The sequence below is a fragment of the Sturnira hondurensis genome, unplaced genomic scaffold (assembly GCF_014824575.4).
Source record: "Sturnira hondurensis isolate 20B ecotype Veracruz unplaced genomic scaffold, ASM1482457v3 Scaffold0015793, whole genome shotgun sequence".
NCBI classification, from domain to species: Eukaryota; Metazoa; Chordata; class Mammalia; order Chiroptera; family Phyllostomidae; genus Sturnira; species Sturnira hondurensis.
The window spans coordinates 2,984,090-2,999,671 of record NW_028088424.1 but is presented as its reverse complement, the minus strand read 5'-3'; the positions used below and the strand labels follow the sequence as shown (position 1 = coordinate 2,999,671).

The following is a 15,582-nucleotide window of genomic DNA, read 5'->3' as shown; positions in this document are numbered from 1 at the left end:
ACTTACTCCTTCTCCAGTTGCCTCCAAAAGATGGCTGTATTTGAGAAAAGTGCTGGCCTGTACATGGACAGATGGGGGACTGTCCAGCGCTGGATCTCTGTGGAATCCGGAAGGTCATTCCAATTCTCTGAGCCTTAGTGCCCCTTGTAGAGCAATGAAAGTGGGGATTAGGTGAGTGCTAAGGTCTTCTCCAACTCTAATTTTCTATAATTGTGTGGGTTATTGGAGGAAATACAAACTTAATCTTTGTGGCCCAGAGTGGCTTGACTCCAGCCACGATGGACAGACTCCCTGCCAGGCAAGGTCAGTCCTTTGACCATGCATTCCTTCTGCCTGGGATGCTGTGCCCAACTTCTCCCTGTGGAAGTAGGCTTCTTCTCTTGTTTGTGCTCCACAGCACCTGTTAAAGCCACAAGTGTTGTGGTATGTTACACTATTTCCTGGAGGTCTCCACTCTGTATTGTCAGGACAAGTGCAAGGGCCTGGTTTTATTCTTCTCTGTGACCCCAGAATCTGACGTACAGTCCAGCAAAGGGAAGAGTGTCGATAGATAACTCATTCTTAAAGAAAAAAGAAAGGGAAGGAGAGAGGAGGGTAAGGGGAGAGAAAGATTTCTCTGCAGCCCAAAGGATCCTGGGACCCCAGCAGAGGACCCCAGCAAACAATCCTCACCACCGCCTCCTTCCCCCGGCCCCACCTCAGTTTGGAGTCAAAGGTGAGCTAGAACCCCAGAGCCCCCTTTTTGAATTTTTATTTCAGGTCAAGTCCAAGCAGACTTTCCCCTTAAACAGTCAAGCAACAAAAGAGGGTTGATCACAGGGTTTCCAAGAGCAGAGGTTGGACTTCTCTCTCCTCCTTACCAGACTCTCTGGAGGGTGGTGCCTCCCCGGACCCAATGCCAGTTCTCTGACTTCTCAATGGAGGGCACGCACAACCAGGCGGTGAAGACACCTGTCATCACATCTCTGCATAAACAAGGTGTTACTTTGAGAGTCTGGGGCGGGGTGGGGAGAGCGCAATTTGTAGTCGACCGTTCAGTTCCCGCCTTGGATCCCATCTGCCCCAAAGCCTTGGGAGGGCGGCACACTCCACCTTCACATCGCCGCAGAGCCCTCTCACACGCTCAGAGCGGGACAGGGCGGGGCTTGTCCCGGGGGCGGGACCGCGGCGCCCAGCGGCCAGGGCGGCCCCGCCCCTTCCCTGTCGGGCTCCGGGCGCCGCGGTGCGGCAGCGCTGTCCAGGTTCCGAGCCGCGGCTGGCCGCTCCGCACGCGCACCGCGCCGTCTGCACGCAGTGTCCCAGCGCCGCACGCCCCTCCGGCGGGCCGCCCTGCCCTGCCCCGCCGCGGCGGCCGCTGCTCCCCGCGGGCCCGAGTCGGTCGGGCGGCTGCCCGCCGGGGCTCCAAACGGCGCGGCGGGGCCGGGCGCCGGGACCCGCCGAGGGAAGAGGCGGCCCCGACGGCTGCCGGAGGGGCGGCCGCACGTGGATGCGGCGGGTGCCGGGAGCCTGGAGCAGCCCGCGCCGTCTCTGCCCCAGGGCACCCTATGGCTTGAAGGTAAGCGCCAGCGGGATGGAGCGACAGCGGCCCGGGGCCGAGTGGGTCGCAGGGAGAGGAGGAGGGAGCTGGGCGGCCGGTGTCGCCCGACCCGCAGAAGTTTGGCCGCTCTGCCTCCGTCCAGCTCTCCACCGACTTTCCGTCGGGCCGCCGGCCGGGCGGTGAGTGTGGGGCCGCTGCTGCGGTCGCTCTCCCTCCCTCGGCGCCCGTCGCGCCGCCCGGGCGGGAGTCCTCGCTTCGGGCGCGAGCGGCGGGTCCGGGGCAGCCTCCCCGCGGAGCGCGGGGAGCGAACCCCACGGAGCCGTAGCTTTGGAGGGCGGCCGGCACCCGGCGATCTCGGGAGGGCCGGTCGGGCCCGGCAGCCGAGCCCGGGACCCCAGGGCGCGCCGTCACCTCTGACGGCGCCCTGCGACCGCCCCCGAGGGAGAAAGGTTGTTTTTGGCAACTCTGCGTTTGTGCGACCTGTGACTTTTCCGTTTCTAAGGACCGAAGAAGCCGATAGTCAGTGGGAGGCGGGTTCAGGCTGTCCTCTCCCAGTTTGTAGTGTGCCTCTGTCATTGGTACTGAATCTCCCTTCTCCTCCTCTACCTCTGCTGGGGATCCAGCCCAGGAGGAAGGCTGGGGCTTATGATGGTGGGGGCGGTATCGGACAGTGACTGTCCGACTCTGGGTGGACCGAGAGCCCCAGTAGGGCCGGGTGCTGAGGCAAGAGGCAGCTCAAGCGCCAGACACTGCGCGTCTGAGGCGGGCAGCCGGTGTGCGGTTCTTCCTGAAGAGCGGAGGTAAAAGGCTGTGTGCGTGCGCACAACAGGCTTCGCCATGGACACCAGCCACAGCGCGGAAGCTCCTCGGGGACAGGTCTGTGCTCTCAGCCACAGGGAAGCTGTCTGACCGAGTCACTGTTGTGCCACCTGGCACCCCACTATTTTTTTGTGTGTGTGCTGGGGGCCCCTGAGATTGGTGAGGTACAAGACACTTTGTGGATCCCTTTCCAGTTTCTTTTGGGTCCAATCTCTTCTTGATTTTTGACCAGGCTACGAACCTTTCAGGCCAATCTTCCCCCGGAACTAGATTTTTGGTGATTCTCCATTCTTTGGATGCAAGTACTGTGTATATCCCTGATTCATCCTGCAGAATTAGGACCACATTCTTCTTATCTTTCCCCCTGTTGCTGCTGTTTGATGAGGCTGGGCAGAGAGAGACCAGGATAAATGCGACCAATTGTAAGAGACTCAGTGAGTGGTTTGCTGGTCCCCAGCCTCCTGCCATTGACCTCTCTGCTTAGGGTTTAAAAATTCCTGGCATATGTGATTGAGTTCATGTTATCTCTGAAATAAAACATCTGACAAGGAAGACGTTTGAGAGGGGTAGACCTAGAGCCAAGTGAGGGCAGTGATAGCCCCAGCCTTGCTCTCTCTTTTTAAAAGATTTTATTTACTTTTAAGAAGAGGGGAAGGGAGGGAGAAAGTGAGGGAGAGACACATTAATGTGAGAAACATTGATTGGTTGCCCCTTGGGCGCACCCTGACCAGGGACCAAACCCACAACCCTGGCATGTGCCCTGACCGGGAGTCCAACTGGATACCTTTCATTTTGTGGTACGATGCCCAAAGCACTGAACCACACTGATCAGGGTCAGCCTTGTTCTCTTGAAGAACATCCTGAGTTCCTTCTCCCTTCCCTGCACAGCCTGGGGAGGAAAGGTGCCTGTAAAATGGGGGATTCTGATATATTGTATAGGTCTAGGGCATTTCTCCAAGATCATTTTTTTTTGTTTTAATCAACTCCCTGCATCCAAATCACCTGGGAATCTGGTTAACATGCATATTTTTGGTTCTTCGCAGAACTGCTCAATGAAGAGCTCAAGCTGATGAGCCCAGGATGTATTGTGTATTTTAACTGTATTTTGGGGTGATTCATATGTACACAGGGTTAAGAAATCACCTCTCATAAAAGTCTTGACTCCTTTGACTAGAAGGAACACGATTAAGGTCTTTCATCTACCTCTTCCTTGCCTCCTGCAGTTATACGTGTTAAATTTTTTAGGTGTGGTACTGTTGTTGGTGGAGGGACCATTCCCCTGATTAAATTCCTTTGTGGCTATAAAGGGTGCAGCTCGTTCTCCTCTCCCCCAGGATCATCCTGGACATTTCTTCTTTCTAAAATAAATTGTTGGCTTCTCTAGGAATCTCCAATATGGCTTCAGGTTGACCTGTGTAAATACTATCTGTCCCCTTCTATAGGACCAACCCAGTATGTCCCTCCTACCCTTCCCTTTGGAGGGAATTATTGGCTTTCATTTGGTATGTGCTGTGGTCTGCTAACCCAACGGCTCCTGAAAACCAAGGAGTGATCAGTTCAGCTTACTAGCGCATCAGTGTTCTCCAAGGCTGGTAGCCACTTGTGCCCTGCTGACAGTGACATATTGACTGTATTGATTTGGTTCTTGTGCTCTGTAAGCTAGAAAGCTTGTGGGGGTGAGTAAGTCTGGGGTGAGTAAGCATCTAGTAATGATGCTTGAGGGCTAGTCCGTCTTCTACATTCACGTGCCAGGTTAAATTATTTTTGTTTAGAATATGCAATGATGCAGGCAAATCTGAACTTCAGAGAAACTGTTCTGTTTCTCCTTCTATACCAGGGGAAACAAAGGGAGGTCAGGGACTTATAAAAATATGGTCCCATTTTTACCTGGGATTGATGTGCTGAATTTAGACTGGTCTGAGGTCACTGTTCTCTGGGTAAACATGTGGAAGGGGAAAGACATGTGGACTTGGCCTGAAAACAGCTGTCTCCATCTCTCCTACAGAGGAAAGTCTCATTTTGGTGTTGAGGAAGCATGACTGTGAAGATAGCATGGCCAGGGGGAGATAGAGAATGAGAATGATGAGAATTCCTTGAGCCACCCCTCCCAGTGACTCATATTTTCCCACTTGCTGCCCTCCATTTCTTTCTCCCTTGGAGCTTACTGTCTATGAATCTCCAGCAGTGAAAGTGTTTCAGCACCTAGGAAGGGAAAGAAGAATCAAAGTTGAGGTTTTATAATGCCAGGTTGCATATCACAGGTCATAGTAACCTAAGATTTGAGGTCTTGAAAATGACATAGAATGGCTGCCCAGTCAGTCTCATTTCCTCTGGGATATCTTTGTTACCTTAGATTATTTGGGTTCCTCAGAGGACATTCTAGATACCCCAGACCCCAAACTGGAAAGATTTTCCTTGAATTCAGAAATATGGTGGTCCCTCTCCTATTGTTAAAGTTTTCCCAAAAAGGAGTAGTGTAAGCTTTCTGGTTCTAGCGCCAGGATTGGGCTCAACAGCCAAAGCTTCTCTATCCTCTCAGGAGCTCTGCTCAGCAAGAGCATTCATTCTGCATCTAGGAAGTGCTTGGAAAGCACACACAGCAGGAAGGGCACAGTTTGGTTCAGCTTCTCAGCAGACAGCCTCCCCTGCATGTGGTTGCTCATTTACCTGAACCCCAGAGTGGCATTTCCCTCCCCCTCCCCTCATTAGGACATCTAGTGGCCCTAGGAGGACTCAGTGATCTGGTTTTGGTATTATGTATAAACCCTCCAGCTCTCCGGGATACTATGTGGAGCCACTAAAGGTGTGCAAGTTGCTTTACCCGGAATTTACCAATTCCGGGTGGCACATGGACATCTCCAGCCTTTTAAATTAACCTAAAAATGTTGGAATCCAGTATTAATACACCCTGCCTCTCACCTGTCGCCATTGCCATCATCAGTGTAACTGAAGATTTTGAAAAAATTTTAAACAATATAATCATACCATCTAAATGCACAGGCTTGGAAAATAGCTTGATTATAGTGTCAGTAATGTGGGTGGAGGAGTAGAACTACAAGATTTAGCTTTTTGGTTTGTTCCTGTTTTGGCCCAGAAAAAGGAGAGAAATTTGTCCTTCTGGTCTGCACATATTCCCTCTCTTTCCTCTTTCACCTCAATTTGGTAAATGGGCTAAATCCACACCCTTGGCAGCTGGGTTGTCCCCTGGGAAGGCACAACCTCCTCTCTTCCTGATAGACACGGGAATGTTTCTCTGTGGAGGAGCAGAGGCCCCTGCTGGCTCCAGTGTACAGGAAAGAGCCAGAGGTGACACACTGGGGACTCCCCCAGCCCCTGGATGGAAGATGCTGCACTGGGTCAGTGTCCCAAAGTCTGAAACCTGGAGTCCCCTGGGGCATCTGGGAGAGTGTGGGGCAGTGCATGGGGGTGGGAACTGAAGAGATGTGGACTCAGGGAGACCCTCAGAAGAGGCTGATGTTAGGGATGCACATGTAAGGCATTGGCTTAGTGCAGTTTGGGTTATTTTGTCATAACCTGATGGCAACTGTGAGGATCTTTACTTTTTCCAGGAGGAGATGGGGAATTCTTTGCTGTCTGCTGTGGTGGGGAGGGGATGAGGGGAGGACCCTGACTTTCCTGGGAGCCCTCTGAGTGACGTCAGCCTGCTCCCAGATACAGGATGGTGAGTGAAGTCAGGCAGTGTCAGCCCCCAGGGCCCTGTCAATAGGCCCACACCAGCCTGGCAAATATACCCTCTAGGGCACTGGAACTTGGTATCAAATGTGCAGAACAGCAGCCACAGCCGCAAGGACACTCCTCTGTGCAGGTCTGGGAGCCGAAGTGAGTCCTGGGGCCTGTCCATTCGTCACTGGGCTCCTTTCCTACATGCCTGCCCTTCTCACCTTTACCCTGCCTTGTTTGGATTCCAAGTGGCCCAGGAAGGAAAAGGCATTAGGAATGAAAATTTTTTGTTACATGCTATATAATTACCTCCTCTTCTTCCTGTTATCCCCTGTTATCCCAGGCAGCAACATCACTTACCAATGCCCCAGGAACCCTTGGTCTGGAGAGTGGCTCACTCACAGACTTTCTTAGAAGGTCTGCTTTTGATAAGTGGTCCTGCTCATCATTCCCTCCATCACTGGTCTCATCATCTCAAGAGCCAACATTTGTCATGCACTTACTGTGTGTAAGGTATTGTGCTGAGCACTTGACATGTGTTCTTTTATTTCAACAACTCTATGAATTAGGCACCATTATTACCCCCATTTTGCACGGGAAGAAGCATGGGCTTAGAGAGGTAAATGGATTGCACTAGGTCACAGGACTTAACATGCAAGGTGAGATTTAAAGTCATACATGCTAAAACAATAGCCCTCTCTGACCAATGTAAGTGGCACACAGAATAAGAAATGGAGGAGACTAGGGATGAGAGGGATTGTTTTTGGTACACTGAAGTGGCAGTGAACGTTTCATATGAGACCAGGAAAGCAGGAGACAGCAGAGGGGGATCCCTAAAGGGGAAGACCGACAAAGAAGTGTTGTTCTGTACCTAGATTTGGGCCCCTTGGGGTGAAATGCACTGAGAACGAACCTCAGTAAGCAATGGGCCCAAGGGAAGGAGGCAGGAACAGAAGGGAGGCAGGGGCAATGAAGGTCGAGGACTTCCAACCACACTATGAGATTTATAAATAACATTTACCAGCATTCGGTCTCTTACTCAAACTGTTTAAAAACAACACAGGATGGTAGTTAAGCTTGTGGGCTTGGAATTAGATGGCCAGAATTTGAATCACAATTTTAATATTTACTAGTTGTGTTACCTTAAGCAAGTTGCTTAACCTCTATCATCTTGGGCTTCTCACCTACAAGATCTGTATGGGAAAAGCCCAGTCATTGTTAATACAATGAGAATGCTTGCATGACATCCACATAACCTCGCAGCCAAGGAAAGTGGACCGGAATGTGCATGTGTCAACAATGATAAAGTCACAGTACTAGTCAGTGGGGGCAATAGACACCTTTGAGTGAGCGTGTGTACTGACTGTGTAGATGTGGCATTCAAAATGGCTTACTGAGTAGAGCAATGAATCTGCATCAAATTTTGCATCAAACATTCCTCCCCAGAAACTATTCAGATGATGTAGAAGGCCACAACTATGGGCAACTGGTGATTGGCAGCTTCATCACGACAATGCGCCTACTTATGCATCAGGTCTCTTGCAGAGTTTTCTGGTGAAACATCAAATCACCCAGGTGACTCAGTCCCCCACCACCCTGCAACTTCTGGCTTTTCCCAAAACGAAAATCACTTTTGAGAGGAAAGAGATTTCAGAACATTGATGAGATTCAGAAAAATACAACAGGGCAGCTGATGGCAACTGGGAGAACTGTGTGAGGTCCCAAGGTGCCTACTTTGAAGGGGACTGAGTGTCATTGTCCTGTGCACAGTGTTTCTTGTATCTGGTATCTTTTCCAATAAATGTCTCTATTTTTCATATTACATGGCTGGGTATCTTCTGAATACCTCCACACCTTGTATGAGTGGAGGTGGTAATCCTGACCTCATTGTCTTATAGTGTTTAAGCCACAAGAGATTTGAAAGAGTCCTTGGCAAAGCACCCCATAAGTATTAACTATATATATATAATGATTGTTATTGTTAGGAAACCCGAGAGGGAGCATTTAAGCTGGGTTGGTTTTTTTTTGCACTAGTTTAACACCTGGTCACAGGACTTAACATGCAAGGTGAGGACTTAATTTACATCTCTGAAATTAAGCACATTTCTAAACTTTTACAAAATGCAGGCTTACATTGTTTTCTTGCACTCTCCCCTTGTCTGCACCACAGTTCTTTGACACTCACCTGTGAGAAGCTTTTACTCTCCTTGGGTGAGAGGGATTCAGGTTGCTTGTCACCTTTTTGGATAGGCTCAGCGGAACTCCCATGTTACCACGTGCAAGCCAGGAAGAGACTTCAGTCTGCACAAAGATGGCTTAGCACAGCCTCATGTTTCTTCCTGGCTTTCCGGGTCCTTCATCTGCTTCCTCGTGGTTGGAGCCTTGTTGATTGGTCACATGGAGTGATGCACTCTAGCACAGGCCGATTTTTACTTAAAATGAAAAATAAGGAGAACAAACCGGTGCACAGAGATAAAGGGACTTCTTTCTTTTCCTCCTGTTGAGAACCTCACACTGAGAAGATCTTCAAAGCTGGCAGAAATACATCTTTGGGGGTCATTAATGGCAGGAATGAATGCCACCCAGTTTTTGGATGAAGTATGGTCCTGCCTGAGAGAGGGATGTAACACAATAGTTTCTAGGACTCTCCTGCCCTGAAAGCTATTCCCTGATTTGGCTTTTTTCTTTTTCTGTGAATCCTTCCTTGGTGAGTACTCTTTCCTAATTGATGCAGCTACTACTGACCACTTTAAAAGGCTTACTGTTCAGCGAAGGTAGGAGATTTCTCAGGGCATGTAGGTTTTCCATTTCCTGGTCATCTTCCTCAGGTCATGTGGTCATTCCTTTCTTGGATTCTGAGCTCCCTCACCTCTTACATTCATGTATAGTAGGGTCAACAAGAGAGTGTATGACATGCAGAAACTAGCATCCAGCATTCCAAGAAGAGGATGTCAGGTCCCTTAAAGAAACAGAGATACATTTTCCCTTGGGTAATGTGTATAGTGGAAGGCCCAGTCATGGTGGATGACTAATGGCACAAAGTCTGGTGAGAAGATCTGTGTTGCTCTCTACACATTATGAATTCTTCCTTAGTTACGTTCTGTGGTAGCCAATTTTTAAGATGGCCCTCAATAACTCCCTGCCCCCTAGTATTCATGTTTTTGGGTAATCCCTCCTACAGTACATAGGGAAGACCTGTATACCAACAGCATCATGCCTAAATGACAGATTGTGACTTCTGAAGACAGGTCATAGACGATATCATGACTACTACCCTGTTCTCTCTTGGATTACTCATTCTGGAGGAGCCAACTGCCATGTCAGAAGGGCACTCAAACAGGCTTATAGGAAGGTCTACACAGCAATACCTGAGGCCTCCTGCCAACAGCCATGTGAATGGACCATCTTGGAAACATATCTTTCCTCCCTGGACCAGCCTTCCAATGATTGTGGCCACTGCCAAGGTCTTAACTACAACCTTGTAAGAGACCATGAGCTGGAACCACCAAACTGAGCTGCTTGAACTCCTAACCCATAGAAACTGTGAGATAGTAACTTTATGTTGTTTTAAGTCACTAGGGCTTGGGATAATTTATTATGCAATAGTAGATAACTAATATACACTCTGAAATTATTCTTCATGAATTTATTCAAACTTGTCTTCTACAATGACATAGATCCTCTTCCATGTCTAAGTGGAAAGATAGGTTCCTCTTACTGGACTGAAACTGCCTCTGTGAGCTTTAAAGGACCCCTTCTCTGTTACTTATTGTGAAGTTTGAAAGTGTTCATGTTTCACACGCTATGATCATGAGCCTCTCAGCCATCATGTTACTGGACCAGGCTACTGATGTCTATATTCCTCCTTCCTATACTCACTCTTCTCTGGAGGTGTTCTCATACCTTCTCTGGAGGTATGGTAGCCACTCCATATGCATTTTGCTTTTGATTATTTCATTGAATAAATATTATGGAGCATCTGCTAAGTACTAGGCATTCATCTTGGTTGCAAATACTTCAGTCATCAAAACAAAGATCCCTGCCCACTTGGAACTTACATTCTAGTGAGAAGAGAAAAATGGTAAAAGTAAATTACTGAGTATATTAGCAGATGCAACACGAGAAGAAAAAACCTATTAGCATTAGGTGATGTGGAATGCTGAGGGGTGAAGTGAGAAGGAAGTGTTCATTGTTACATAGGGTGGGCAGGATGGAGCACACTGAGAGAGTGACATTTGGTAAAAGACTTAGTGGATGTCTGGGAGTGAGCTATACAGAGATGTCAGGGGGAGAGCACGCAAGGCAGGGGCATCATTACCTGCATGCATTTTCAAGCATTTTAACAGTTGTCAAGCATTTATTACATACAGAACAATAATAATACTGTGCCTTTGGAACTCCCTTTTAATTTTCAAAACCCATGAGGCAATAGTAATCTCTTAGATTCATAAATCACTTTTACGTACACAACCCCTATCCATCATCACAACAGCTATTATAACCCCTACTTTGCAGGTGTGGCCGCTTAGGCTCCAAGCATCTAAGTGAAACTTGCTCAGGCTCACAGCGCTAGGAAGTACTGTAGTTACTGCCTTCTGAAAACTCTGTGCTCCTTCCTTATATGGCCATCTTAATGCTTAATGTGAATTTTGCAACTGTGCATGTCTGTCTTTCTCACTAGATGTACATCTCCTTGATGCAGTCTGTTTCATCCCTCTCCGGAACCTATTATAACCTAAAGTGATGCTAAGCACTTGGTAGCCACTTGGATTGTTGGGAAGGTGGGTGAGTGAGTGAGTGAGTGGGAGGGTAAGTGAGGAGGTGAGTGATGGCTTATTTCTCCATGGCTGCATGCACTGGAAGCCCAAGGGCAGTGTCTGGAAGTGGCTGCGTCACCCTCTACAGGTCCAGTGGGTCAGCAAGAGGCTCCAGACCTTTCCTTTCATCTTCAGTTCGCACTTTCTGCTTACCTGCATTATTGTTTGGCTGGAAATTCTCCGCAGTTGTCATAGGGGATGGAAGTCGGGGGATATTGAATAGTTAGAGCCTGCTTCAGTCACACATACCCTTAAAGAAGAAAGTGTTGGGACAAGTATCATGGAAATGTATACGGATGTGTTGGTCCAGGTCAGCCCAGGAACCTAAAGACAAATGGGGTGGAGCAATTGTTGAGGGTTGTCTTTGGAGCCCTGGGTGATTTGTTTTGAATCTGGGATTTAAAGTTTGGAAAACTGGGCTGATCCTAGTTAAAAGGTACAGATAAGCATTACTTGCCTAAGACCCTTCAAAAGCAATAAGAATTTGAACCCGTCTTTCCCAAAACCACTTCTTTAAAAATGTGATACCCATCCTCTGTCCACCTAGCTGTTCAGCACAATCAAGTGATTCAGAGGATGAACTTGGAAGCCAGACTGATGTAGGCTCAGGTCTGCACTCTGTCAGTAACCAGCTCTGTGACCTCAATCAAGTTACAGTAATCCCTTTGAAATTCAGGGTTTTTTCCTTCATAAAATAGAGATGACCATGGCACTTACTTCATTGGATGTTGCATGTAAAATGTTTAGCCTAATAACTGGCACGTGGTAAGCTCTAAATAATATTCACCATCATTATTCTCATTATAATCAGTGGGAGGCACTGAACTGTCTACAGACACTTCCCAAATTTTGTCTACTCTCTCCTGGTGTTTGCCACACTGCTTGGTCTCAAATAGCTTTACCAAAATTCTCCCAGTTTAACCAGATCCTAAAATCATCCTCCTGTCCCTTCTTCCCATTTATTACTCAGCCATACTCTGTTGCCTGGGAAATACAGATGAATACAGATAAAGTGAAGTGTAGAGTAGGATCAGGTTTGTTCTTATATATTTTGAGGTATTCACAACTTTGAGTAAAGCCATCAACATTCTTATTTCTCACAGAGAAGCCAAGTGTAGGCAAGTCAGTGCTCAGTACAGTAATGACATGCAAAAGCCATTTGGATGCTGTATTATTATTACTAATAGTAACATAATAAGGTATTCTGATAACTCATAAGTCAGGTCTGAGCACAGGGTAGCAAGGAGGGGATTGGAAAAGGGGTGATTGCCCGCCCTTACACTGAACACACGCTTGGCAGGTGGGAGGCTGTCAATAAATAGTTGCTGCATGAATGAATGACTATTGTTCTCTTGCAGAACAGGATGCGATTTGCTCAAAAGCTAATGCATCTCATCCTAATGGATCTGCATTGTTCCACCATTCTGAAGGGACTGAATGGCAGGCTGTCATCCTGGAGAAATAAAATGTCCGTTGCGTTCTTTTCTAAGCACTTCTGCTTGGCTCCTAAATGTAGTACAAGTGTGTGGAGCAGAATGGCTGTAAGACTGCAGATCCCATGAACCCTGGGGCATCAGGAAAGTCTCTGGAGGGAGAGAGGAAGGGGGCACACCTCTCTGTGGAGCTCACAGCTGTTTGCCTTAAACATCGTGGGAATAATGTAAACATGGAGAATGTATTTGTTTCTTAGGGCAGCTGTAGCGAAGTAGCAGGAACTGGGTGGCTAAAGACGACAGAAACTTACTGTCTCTCCATTCTGGAGGCTAGAGGCCTGAAACCAGGTACCAGCAGGGCTGTGCTCTCTCCAAAGGCTCTAGACTCTTGCCTCTTCCAGCTTCGCATGGCTCCTGGCCCTCCTGGGCTCGTGGTGGTACAACGCCAGTCTCCGCCTCCGTTCTCGCGTGGACTCTGTGTCCCTGTGCCTCTGTCTCCTGTCCTCTTCCCTCTCCTCTTCTTTCAAGGATACCAGGTGTTGGACTTAGGATCCACACTAATCCAATGTGATCGCATCTCAGTCCTTAACTTTTTAATAATTATCCTTCATTATATCTGTAAATACCCTATTTCCAAAAAATGTCACATTTTGGCCTTCTGAGTGGACATGAATTTGGCAAGGGGGACACTGTTCAATCTGCTGTGGGGATTTTCCTGCCTTTCCGGTCCCTGGAGACATCTTTGGCCACTTCCAAGATGGGACCATTTTCCTCCAAGTCACCTGTTCTTGGAACAGCTGCCCACTTATCTAACTGAAAGCCTCATCTCCTGAGTTAGAAGACACGTAAGGACAAGAAAGAAAGCAATTAGTATGACTGGGAGCTCAGGATTAAAGGTGATTCACTGACATGCTGGCACCATCGCTAGGAATAGGGAAGGTAAGGGGAGTTTGGAGGAAGAGAGGGGATGGAAGGGGATCCCTTGAGTGTCCCAGAAAGGGGTGGTTCGTGGGGACCTGGGTTTCTGTAGTACTTGGGCTCAGGCCCAAGGAGGCTGGGTGCTAATAAAAAGTGCCTTATCTATAGCTGTTAGGGACTCAAGGATTTGTAGTTTTTCACCCAACATTCTTTCTGCCAACATTTATTAAATGCCTCCTGTGTGTCAGATCCTCAGTCTAATGCTCTTGTTTTACAAATGAGAACCCTGAGGCTCCAGGTGGCTGAGAGGATTGTTCAAGGTGTCTGGGGGGCAGAGTCAGGACCAGAATCCAGATCTTCTGACTCTCTAGGTACCCCCCCCCCCACCACCAGCAGTGTTCTCTCATACACTCCAGTCGCCATAAGGACCCATGGTCCCACCAGGGAAGAGCAATAATGATGACAACCCCTGCATCTGGGCAGGACTTGACTTTGCCTAGGGTATATCCCCAGAAGTCGTTTACTGCCGCCCACTGATGTGGAGGGGGCAGAGGCAGAATTAGGGGGCGTCACAACTCCAGCCCCAAGTGCAGCTCTGCTGGGGGTGGAGGGAGGGAGGTGTGGGGTTTCCTTGTAAAGAAGGGGAAGAGCTGGGACCTCACAGATGGACGCGCACAGGGGCTGACTCTGTCACAAACCCCGAGGGAGCCCCCTCATAAATCTGCCCAGTTGGCCAGTCCTTGAGGACACAGAAGATGCTGATGGTGCTGGAACTTTCAGGGTCCTTGGCATGGATCATGTGCCTGCAGGTGAAGAACCCACAGCCTTGCAGAGCCACCTCCCCGTGGTTCAGCAGCCAACATGGCAATACTTGGAGCTGCCTAGAACATCTCCCTGTGGGGCTGGGCTGTCAGAGCCTGCCCTCCCGGGCTTTCCAGTGTGGAGTCTGATCTGCAGTGATCCGGTCCTTAGTGGGCACTCAGGAACTCCATGTTCAATGACTTGAGTGAGCCCAGAGAGAAAAGTGTACCACCTCACTGTAACAGGTTGGGGTGTCAGGGAAGGGGGTACAGAGGATTTCCAGGAGCTGTTCTTTCAACCCAGCTTTGGAATGTGAGGCCTTTGAGGCTCAATCTGGGGCCTGGCTTGAGGCCTATACCAGCTCCTTGAGCACCCAGAATGCCAGGCCTCCCAGCCTCCCTGGCTTCTATCTTTATCCTTGGGCAGTTACCTGCCTTCCACAGCATCTTCCCACTCTGTTTCCATGGTAATGTCATAGCCGCAGGAGTCCATGGTCCTGTTAGAGGGGAGAGGAGGAAAAGGGCAAGGACAGAAGCACATGTGACCAGCAGTGTCCATGTGCCTGTTCTGGGCGGTGAAGTTCAACAGGCCAGGGAGGGTGCCCCCACCAAAGACTGGCAGTGAGGACAGGGTCGGGGGTGGGGGCATTGCTGAAGGCTCCTATACATCCTTTGGTTCAGAAAAGGAGCCAAGAGCTCTTGAGCAGCCTGTAGAGTCTCTGTCCTTGAGGGGCTTTTGGAGGCTGCAGCTCGGAGATTTCCTTAGGTGGGAAGCATGACAGTCGAGCTTGGGGCAGAGCTCAGGTTGTCTGGCGCAGGGAAACCCACCCAGCTGGGTAACCTGCCCCACCTCGGTTTTACCAGACAGTGGACCGCTCTTCTTCCATTCACGTGTCTGCCTGTGATAGTCACATGCTCTGTAGGGCTGAGCAAGGCCTGGAGGGGGCGCCAGGGCCAGCTAGGTGGGTACAGAGCCCTCAGCAAACAGTGCGGGCTGCCTTAGCCCTGGGAAAGCCTGGCTGGGTGAACTGTAGTGATGGTCAAAATGAGCAACTGGTCTGAAGACAGTCAATTTGACGGTGCCTCTAAGCATAGCCTCTGGTTTTAGTCCCCCAGACAGAGACCCAAGGAAACCTGAGAGAATGGACACAAAGAGTGAAGAAATAAAACAGAAAGCCAGAATGCAGGATGTTTTTTGCCAGAGCATGGCCCTGCTCCTGGGAGCCCACTGCCCAGTTTTCTGGGAGATTTGTCACTCTGCTATTTTGCTGGGCCTTTTCTTCCCTCTATGCAGACTAGGTCTACATGGGCCTTCATAGGGGTCAAGAAGTCAGGAGACGTGGATTTCAGCCTCAGGACCATCACTCTGTTAAAGACAATAATTCTTTCGTTTGTTAAAACAAACACTAAGGAAAACGTATTTAGGACTTTTGGGATAAGTGTTAAGACTCTTGCAGCAGGGGAGAGAGGTTGCCTCAACTCTGAATGTACAGAGACAGCTGGAGGTTTATAACCAATGAGCAAAATGAAGTGGACAGTGACTGGAAAACAACTGAGAAGGGTCACAAGGATTAGAT

General features: G+C 49.0%; 1 protein-coding gene and 1 pseudogene across 1 annotated transcript in view; one reads left to right on the top strand and one right to left on the bottom strand.

Annotated features, from left to right (window-relative positions):
• Positions 1-958, bottom strand: part of LOC119000571 (40S ribosomal protein S2-like) — a 75,093-nt pseudogene extending 74,135 nt beyond the window's left edge.
• A 269-nt stretch (positions 959-1,227) lies between these two features.
• The window catches only part of DRD2 (dopamine receptor D2), a 69,462-nt gene continuing 55,107 nt past the window's right edge, over positions 1,228-15,582 (top strand). The window contains exon 1 of the mRNA XM_037065637.1: positions 1,228-1,555. The gene's annotated coding sequence lies outside the window, so the exon portion shown is untranslated. The remainder of the gene's footprint in view (positions 1,556-15,582) is intronic.